Source organism: Lathyrus oleraceus, chromosome 4 (assembly GCF_024323335.1).
Source record: "Lathyrus oleraceus cultivar Zhongwan6 chromosome 4, CAAS_Psat_ZW6_1.0, whole genome shotgun sequence".
NCBI classification, from domain to species: domain Eukaryota; kingdom Viridiplantae; phylum Streptophyta; class Magnoliopsida; order Fabales; family Fabaceae; genus Lathyrus; species Lathyrus oleraceus.
Genome location: NC_066582.1, coordinates 121,861,578 through 121,872,596, shown reverse-complemented (window position 1 = coordinate 121,872,596; position 11,019 = coordinate 121,861,578).

Genomic DNA, 11,019 nt, shown 5'->3' with positions numbered 1-11,019 from the left:
GTGAGGCAAACGTATTTGACAAATTAACAATATAAATTGGCATTTTATCACATTAGAAAATATAAGGTGTTACAATCCTATCCACTTAAAATAGTTTCATCCTCAAAATTAGTAAGTTAAAAACAAGTTAGGATAAATCTTTCCCATCCGATCCTTTCGCCACCATGTTGTATCTCCATTCGTCTTGTTCCAATTTATCTTAACTAGTGAGATCTCATTTCCTCTCAAATACTTTACACTCTTATCCTCGATGCTTGTTGGATAAACTTCAAAGGACAGGTTTTCTTTATGCTGAACATCATCAGGTGCTATAATATGCAAACGATCGACCATATATTTCCTCAATTGGGACACATGGAAGACACTATGCAAGTTGGTCAAATTTGGTGGTAGTACAATCTGGTAGGCTATAGGACTCACGCCGAAGAATTTGGCATGGTCTAATAAACTCAGGGGTAAGCTTCTTGGATTTCAATCCTCCCCACACCAGTAATAGGTGTTACTCGCAAGAAAACATGGTCACCTTCGTGAAACTCCAATGGCCCCCTCCGTTGATCTACATAACTCTTTTGTCTATTTTGGGATGTTCTCATTCTTTCTTGGATTAATATGACCTTTTCTGTAGTTTGTTGAACTAATTTTGGTCCCACAATCGCACTTTCTCCATCTTGATACCAACATAATGGGGTCTGACATTTCCTCTCATACAACGCCTCATATGGTGCCATTATGATACTTACATGGTAGGTGTTATTATATATGAATTCAATGAGTGACAACAGGTTATCCCAACTTCTACGGTCATCCAAAACACAAGCCCTCAATAAATCTTCTAGAGTTTGAATTGTCCTCTCTGTTTTTCCTTCAGTTTGTGGATGATAAGGAGAACTCAATCTTAACTTAGTACCCTGAGCTTCGTGCAGTGCTCCCAAGAAGTGGGAAGTAAAATTTGGATCCCGATCTGACACAATATTTGAGGGAGATCACGACCCTGATAAGGCGGACTTTTGGCTACAAGAAATTGAGAAGATATTTGAATTTTTTCACTGCAGTGGTGAGACTAAGGTGGAGTATTCCACTTTCTTGAAGAGGCCGAGTATTGGTGGAAGGGTGTTAAGGGAACAATGGAAAACAATAACGAGGAACCGACCTGGGTGTCTTTCAGAAAGAAGTTCCTAGACAAATACTTTTCTAAGAGTGCTAGCGCAGAGAAAGAGACTTCATTCTTAAGTTATATCAAGGTAACATGACCATCCCTGAGTATGTTGCAAAATTTGTATCATTGGCAGGGCCGACCCTGTGCAAGTGCAGCATGTGCTGCAGCACAGGGCCCCAAATATTAGAGGGCCCCAAATTTTAAAATTTTCAACTTTTTTTCATAAATATTAATAAAAATAAATAAAATATTATTAAAAAACTCAATAATTAAAAGAAATATTATGATAAAAACTCAATACATATAAAAATCAAGATTGATCAAAACTCAAAATAATTATAATTAAATTTATTTTTAATTAATAGATAGGTCAATGTTCTATTTACACCCTTAACCATTACAAAAACATTAGTATTTTTAGATTAACTATTATAGAATGGTTCTATTTTTAGACATAGTAATTATTTAGATCTAAATAATTTGCGCGCAATATCTACCAATAGTGTGAGTTATCAAGTAAGTGATACATGCCACTAATACTTTTTCGATCTAATTTTCACTTAGAAAAATCAGAGTCAAAATACTCCATTAATACAAAATCTTCCATTTGAAGTACCATAAATCCATCAAGTGTGTCAATGAAATATCTCATAATATGTTTTATCAATAAAAATTTACACAGAAAACACACACAAAATGCAGTAAGATAAAGAAGAGATAAAAAGAAATAACATTGTATAAAGTTTGAACAATTAATTATCCAACAAAAATATTGGGAAGGTGTAAGCAAGTTGTGGTGGTGTTGGCCCATTGAGATCAAGCTTTGGGTATGATCAAATGAAGCATTTCATGCTTTTATTGTCACTTTAATCCATTCTTTCCAATCTTTCACTCTCAAGAATTATGATGAAAGTGATAAGACAACTGCATTCCTAGAGAACAAAGGGCCTGGACCTATGGCAGATTTAGGGTCCACGAAATCAGCCCTTTGAATGGAGGAGTACAAGCTTTGGGACCAATTTGGTTCTGGCCACTCAATGAGTGTTGCATTTTCAATCATGGTAATCAATCTAATGGACAGAATTTTGAATAAAATTCTTACTTTATTTCAATTCAATTGTAATGCAATCAAGACAAGTCGTTTTCCTCCCTCCCAAGTCCCAACTAGGGGTCCATTTTCTTGGACACCATAACTTACAAAACTAACACACTACAAGCCCCTCTATTGCATGTGGATAAGTAGAGAATATCAAGTGCTAATGTACCTATTTATTGACACGTGCTAACGAAAAAAATTCTTTAATCTTCTTTAATTGAATAAACTAGTGTTTTATTTCTCGAAGTTGAAATATATAAATCAAGAGAAGCGTTGCGTCTCTCTTCTTCTGCTCTCTTCCTTAATTGTCTCTATATTAATTCTTTCAAATCAAAGTTGTATAGAAGTGAAAAATCTCAAATTCGATTTTGGACTCATAAAATACTGGTAAAATTATCAATTGGAATGTTTTATAGATATATTATTTAATCTTTCTCAAGTGAGTAAACACAACTATTTTATTTATCAAAATTGAAACTTCTAAGAGTTTAAAATTTAGTATTTCAAATTGTAAAGAATAAAATAAAATTGTGAAAGTAAATTTAGTTTTTATCAAAATAACTCTTTAAAATATACTCCTTTCAATCATAATAAAGGTCTTATTTTACTTATATACATATTTTAAAAAAATATTAAATGTATTAATTTTAATAATAAAATTAATATTATTTATTAAAATGTTTTTATTAATTATAGTTAGTTCAATAGTTAAATAGAGTAAAAATTAATAATAAAAATATAATAATAAAATAATAATAAATATTATATTAATATATTAAAAAAATATTTATTTTTGAAATTTTATAAAACTGAGAGAGTCTGAGAATATATTATCAAAATTATTTAGAGATTTGGATTTTCTTGAATAATTTCTTGTTCTATCAAAATAATGATGATAAGGTTTTTAAAATAATTAAAAAATTGACTTAAAACAGTAAAAAGAGAAGGTAGAGGAACATGATTATGAGTGAAGGGTATTCATGGGTGCGGGTCGACCCATGAATCCGCTGACCCAAATTAATATAATTCATAAATTATCCAAACTCATTCATTTATGGGTATATTCAACCCAACCATAACAACCCGTATAGTTTTGGTTTGGGTATGGGGTTTGAGTTTTAAAATTTATTCTTTATCAATAATACTATTAGACCAATAAGTTTACGCAATTTTAAGATTAAATGTTGTTTCTTATTTTCCTTTATATCATTTTCAACTTATGTATTATATAGAAATAATGTGTCATGTTGAATTTTATACTATTATAAAGTATTATGTCATGTTGATGAATTTTACTATGTATTATATGATGTGTTTCATTGAATTTGAGTCTTATAAATGAGTATGATTGTATTGAGTTGTGTTACATTTTTTTTAAGCCAATAAATAGAATCATGAAAAATATTTTTTTTATTTGAAACACAACCCGCGAATCCAACACAACCCAACCCGTTAATGAACTGATAGGTTTTGACAATGAAATTGTGGGTTGGACGACGAACTCAACACATTAAAGTTTGAACGAATTGGGTAACGAGTTAGGTCAAACTCGGTCCAACTCAACCCGTATACACCTCTATTATGAGTTTATTCTTTTTAGATTCTAAACCCTTCAAATCCTCACCTACCCCATATATTCTATTCGTCTTTTAGTTTTGGTTTTTTAATTCAATTCTTTGAGCTTTTCTATTTAGGAGTATTTTATTTTTAGTAAAATATTTTTTTTAACTATACTTCTTAAGTTTAGATTGATTCTTTAATTATTTTTGATGTCAGATTTATCTTTTAACTCTTAAAACACGTCATATTAATCTTTTTATTTAATTAACGGCGAATTTAATGATACATTTTTAAATTTTGTAGTCGTTAATTAAACAAAAAGGACCAATAACATGTTTTAAAAGTTAAAAGATCAATATGATATAAAAAATAATTAAAAAATTAATTTAAACCAAAAATATAATTTAAGGAAACAAAAATAATATTTTATAATTTTTATAAAGAGATAGTAAAAGTCTTCTGTACCATACGAAGTGGGATGTTATCATCTCCCTCACTTTCCTTTTTTTTTTTTATAAATTTATTTCCTTTTTCTTTTTAGACAAAACTTTACAATTTTGATTTTAATTCAAAAATCTTAATTATTTTTTTAGAATATAATTTTTTATTTTTTTAACATGCTACTCTTTTTTTCCTAATTATATAAAGTCGGTTTTCTATACATATAATTTTCTATAAGAACAATTTTAAATTCTTACATGAATTTATGACTTATTTTCGATAATATTCTTATTAAACTTATTTTTCTGTCTGAGAATCAGAAATTAATGTGGTTGGAGAATTGATGGTTTCAAAGTGGTGTTGATTTCTGTCACGACGGTGCAGGTTAAGCCTACATGGTTAGCATTCAAATTCTCAAGTCAGTTCAAGATTTAAGATGGTATGTAAAAAATGGAGATTAGAGATTGTATCTTGCATTTCGCGTGAATTAAATTTATACATTGGGCCAATTGGAGTGGATTTGAGATGAATTGAGTCTCAATCATTTGGGTCTTTGCCAACCCAGAACAGTTGCCCCCAAAACTTTACCAGAAAAAGAAGAAAAGTTGGGTAAAGCCTTAAGTGATGTTGGTCGGCTTCCAAGATGTTGTCTGGTGCGAAATAGAGCTGAAACGCCTGGATTCAGTTGAAAAAGTAGTGGGGAACAAGCGCATTAAATGCACTCCCATATGTAAAACCTAGTTTTGCAGGTAACTTCTAGGTAATATTCCTTTAATGAGGATGATAACTTTTGATGAGGACAATTAAAGTCTAATGATGACAACTAATATTTAATAACAAGTCAAACATAAGCGATTAAAGCGATTAAAGATGCAAACAAAATTATTAGGATTTGATAGGCTTGACTCTCTGATAATAGCAACCAAATGGAATATAATTCAAGCCTCATCCCAAGTAAACTCAAGTAAGTGTCTACAAGAAAGAAAACATCTTACAAGACTTGAAGTATGTGATAGCTTACCTCGAAGCGCATAATTGAACATATTGTAAAGCATAAGGATATTCTCGTAAAAGTACATGGCTAAATCACACACACACACAAACTTGTTTTCAAAATTATTTTTCTCAAGTAAACATTTTCAAAAATTCCTTGAAGTCATGTTAGATGAGTTATGAGTTGTCAGAAAAGCTTTGGGGTAATTTATTTGTTTGTACCAATCGATCGACATTCTTCCAATCGATTAAAACAATTCAAAAAATGTGCCCTAAGCGATTAGAACAACGCCTTAATGATGAGTAACAACTAAATATATTCCCCTTTCATTTTTAACTTGTTTATCAGTTAGTTTAGTTTAACCAATAGATTGGTGCGCATTGCCAATCGATTAGAAAGTCATAAATGACCTTAAAACTTTTCCTTTTCTGTGCTAACTCTAGCCTATAAATAGAGGTCCTTTTCCATTCTTTTTCATATCCAAAAACATTGTTTTATTTCTAACTTCTCATCTCTCGCTAAAAAATTCTCTTGTTTACTTTCTCTCACTAAAAGTTTAGCTGAATTGTTATTTGAGAAAGTCTTTTTGTGAGTGAGGAAGTTATAATTCTAGAAGGATAGTTTTATAAGTTCACCAAGGAAGTTTTTTTTACCTCAGTTGAATATCGTATCCATTTAGAGATTGTTTGTTTGAGTTCAAAGTTAAACCCATAAAAAGCTTTGTTTTAAGGATCATGTGATCAAGTCTCTGTTTAGGTTAGATATTAGCTCCATCTAACATCTTAGGCTTACAAGAGGGGATTTCAAATGTGCGTTGAATACAAGTCTTAAAAGCCTTTCATTGGGTTTTTCTTCGGTTTGTTCCATTTGGAACATTCCTCCCAAGACAACTTCCGAGACCAAGGGATCATTAGCCTTCATCTAGAGAGTCCTTGGTCTGACCCCTTCACCCCAAATTGGGGTGATTTTATAGGGCTTTTTTGTTAGTAAATCCATTCATGCCTGTGGCCCATCTTTCTTTTTTCTACCTCCCTATCGATTCTCCTCACTTATGTTGAGGTTCATTCTCGAAGTATTGGTCTTTTATTCACTTTAACCAAGACGTTCATTCATAAGCACCGGGGTGGGTCCTCTTTCCTTTGATAAACATGTATTGTTGGTTTCAGGGGCTCGATTATGAGGAAGGGTTTGACTCCGGTGAGGTGCCCCTTTCCGAGTTGAGGAAAATGAAAATTTATGCTTATATCATTGTGAGTGCAATCGATCAGGAGGATAAGAAATAAATATTTGGTGAGGACATAGCCTTCTATTTTTTTAACATGTGTGATTGTATTTTGCAGATAACATGGAAAAGGTGGATAAGTTGAAGATGTTATTCGATCTTGCCAATGTCCAGGGCGTAAAGGATGATTCTTCATGGTGGGTTGTGACACCTCATCTTTATATTACAGCCAATGGCACACTTGTTTCTCATGTCTCAACCATTGAGACTGCTACCATTGCATCTATGGTCAATAAGTTGGTCACCTCCGCGGTTACCTTGAATGTGGGTGTATCACTCTAAACCCGACACCCTTGATTTATGAAAATAAAACATGTACTTTTACACAACATCTGTGTTACACATTCCCAACATTCATCTTTCTCCAATTATAACATATATTAATTTGCAGCAGAACATCGAAAACTTCAAAGAAAACATTTATTTAGTCTCAACATAAGTACTTATTGAAATAACTCAAACATCTCGAAAAACTTAACATGTAACAAAGAAACTTGTCCTCGACGTTACATATCAGAGTGACGCCAAAACTAAACAACTTAAAAGAAATTGTAAATAGACAAAGAGACCTAAATGTTATCCTTCACCAGCTTACAACAGCTAGTGTTCCTATACTTGAGTGTATGTACCACGAGAGTACAAAACACCACAAACAAAACAACTAGGGGTGAGAATACATTTAATAGAGTTAGAGGTACATAAACAGTAAAGGATATTATTATTCAAGCAATCACCAATCACACTATTATCATTCAGAATAATGCACTAATGACAATAATAACTCGATCGCAAAACATGTATGTATGCAATGCATCAACTCCTCAAATCTATATGCATGCGGTACCAATTTGAACATTAGAGGTATGTTACTCATTTAGTCCACATCGTCGATGGTTCCCCTTCGAACTTGGTTCCTCTTCGAGCCAAAAATTTCATTGATCCCCCTACTGAATCAGCAACGCATCATTGAACCCCCAACTGAATCAACAACTCGTAACTGGTCCCTTATTCTGAACTAGCAACACACCGATAGTCCCCATTCGAACCATAAATGCATTGATCCCCCCTTATGAATCAGAGACCTGTCACTGGTCCCCCCTTCTGAACTAGCGAAACACCACCAAACCGAAGTCCGTACACCATGATGCATGAAATGCAACAACATATGTAGATGCAATAATTAACATCAGTTCCCCTTTGAACCACATACATCTCTAATTCAGGTCACTAACTAAACATAATGAATATGTTATACAACTATGATTCGCCAATACATAATCATACAAGCATTAAACAATAATTTACTCTTGTCTTAACAAATCAAATTTAACCAATTCATAAAACATAACAACTTTATTCACCAACTCACTAAACCCAACAAAATAACAACAAATAGTCACAAGAATTGGAAACAACTTGAAAAATTGAGTCGACAACCAAAAACTAGTTAACCCAAGTCATGACGGCCGTAGTGACGTGTCCGTCATCCCCCTCCTCACACACTCATCATCCAGACGACAACCGACATGGTCGTCTTCTCTGGAGATCATGACGGTTGACATGTCATCAGGCTAACACTCATCAACCCTCTTAGCACGGTGACTGTCGGCTCGTCATGGTGGTTGTAACATCCTGAATATTTGTGTCCAAGATATTACTTTAAATAAATTATATTTACTTTAAACATAAATAAATTATTAAATTTAAATATTTATTTTAAATTAAATTACAATTTTGATAAAACCCAATTTTGTATCCCTGCGATCACGAGCAAACACCACATCAAGCTCACTTCATACTTTCACATTTATTGTACCTAAAATGTTATTTCTAAAGGGACAATCTTCCATCATCCATATCAAATCAAACAAAACAAATTTTACGGTATTATGAAACAAATCATACAAAACATAACAATTACTTAAGAGAAATTAAATTCACATAAATATTTATTTTACAAACATATTTATGTATGAATATGCATGCTCTCGTGGGACTTCAATTTTCTTGAGGCATAAGCCACAACTTGTTTATGTTGCATAAGCACATAACCCAACCCTTGGTATGATGCATCACAAAAAACTTCATAAGGCTCTTCAGGTCGTAGCAACATTAATACCGAGGATGTTGGCAACTTCTCTTTCATCAGTTGGAAGCTCTTCTCACATTCTTCTATCCATGCGAAAATTTTATTCTTCCATGTAAGTTGAGTCAATTGAGTTGCGATCTTGGAAAATCCTTCGATAAATCTCCTATAATAACCAGCCAAACCCATAAAACTTCTTATTTCAGTTGTCGTCTTTGGTCTCTCTCAAGCCACCACAACTTCTACTTTTAATGGGTCAACTGCAATACCTTCTTTCGAGATTACATGACCTAAGAACTTCACCTCTTATAACCAAAATTCACATTTGTAATCTTCATCAACCTGGTTGTTGAAAAAACGAAAGTACTTTGCCAATGATCAGGGCCGACTCAATCATATCGGAGACCCCGTTCTAATTATAAAAATGGACCCAATTTTTTTTAAAAATACAATTATAATAATAAAAAAATATATCAAGAATACAATTATATATTAATTAAAAATAAATTTAATTATATATTAATTAAAAATAAATTTAATTATAATTATTTTGAGTTTTGATCAATCTTGATTTTTATATGTATTGAGTTTTTATCATAATATTTCTTTTAATTATTGAGTTTTTTAATAACATTTTATTTATTTTTATTAATATTTATGAAAAAAAGTTGAAAATTTTAAAATTTGGGGCCCTCTAATATTTGGGGCCCTGTGCTGCAGCACATGCTGCACTTGCACAGGGTCGGCCCTGCCAATGATACAAATTTTGCAACATACTCAGTGATTGTCATGTTACCTTGATATAACTTAAGAATGGAGTCTCTTTCTCTGCGCTAGCACTCTTAGAAAAGTATTTGTCTAGGAACTTCTTTCTGAAAGACACCCAGGTCGGTTCCTCGTTATTGTTTTCCATTGTTCCCTTAACACCCTTCCACCAATACTCGGCCTCTTCAAGAAAGTGGAATACTCCACCTTAGTCTCACCAATGCAGTGAAAAAATTCAAATATCTTCTCAATTTCTTGTAGCCAAAAGTCCGCCTTATCAGGGTCGTGATCTCCCTCAAATATTGTGTCAGATCGGGATCCAAATTTTACTTCCCACTTCTTGGGAGCACTACACGAAGCTCAGGGTACTAAGTTAAGATTGAGTTCTCCTTATCATCCACAAACTGAAGGAAAAACAGAAAGGACAATTCAAACTCTAGAAGATTTATTGAGGGCTTGTGTTTTGGATGACCGTAGAAGTTGGGATAACCTGTTGTCACTCATTGAATTCATATATAATAACACCTACCATGTAAGTATCATAATGGCACCATATGAGGCGTTGTATGAGAGGAAATGTCAGACCCCATTATGTTGGTATCAAGATGGAGAAAGTGCGATTGTGGGACCAAAATTAGTTCAACAAACTACAGAAAAGGTCATATTAATCCAAGAAAGAATGAGAACATCCCAAAGTAGACAAAAGAGTTATGCAGATCAACGGAGGGGGCCATTGGAGTTTCACGAAGGTGACCATGTTTTCTTGCGAGTAACACCTATTACTGGTGTGGGGAGGATTGAAATCCAAGAAGCTTACCCCTGAGTTTATTAGACCATGCCAAATTCTTCGGCGTGAGTTCTATAGCCTACTAGATTGTACTACCACCAAATTTGACCAACTTGCATAGTGTGTTCCATGTGTCCCAATTGAGGAAATATATGGTCGATCGTTTGCATATTATAGCACCTGATGATGTTCAGCATAAAGAAAACCTGTCCTTTGAAGTTTATCCAACAAGCATCGAGGATAAGAGTGTAAAGTATTTGAGAGGAAATGAGATCTCACTAGTTAAGATAAATTGGAACAAGACGAATGGAGATACAACATGGTGGCGAAAGGATCGGATGGGAAAGATTTATCCTAACTTGTTTTTAACTTACTAATTTTGAGGATGAAACTATTTTAAGTGGATAGGATTGTAACACCTTATATTTTCTAATGTGATAAAATGCCAATTTATATTGTTAATTTGTCGAATACGTTTGCCTCACTTTTTGCATGTAGCATTAGAAAAATTATTATATTCTATAAGAGATTAATCACTATGCACTGTCAGTGTAAAAAGTTTTACACTGTCAATTCATCACCATCATCCGTCTACATTACTTTATGGATTTTTAAAATAAAAGTCAATTTTGTTTTAATACCCAACGGTTATGATTAACTGACGGTGTAAAATCTTTTTACACTGACAATGCATAATAATTAATCCATAAAAAAATTATAAAAAAGGAAAGGACAATTTTTTTTTAAAATTGAAGAGGTCATAATGTGTCTTTGATTATTATGTCATTTTAAATTGGATATTAATTTTGGATGCGACACTCAAATATGGTAACCCAAGGACTCTTAGAGTAT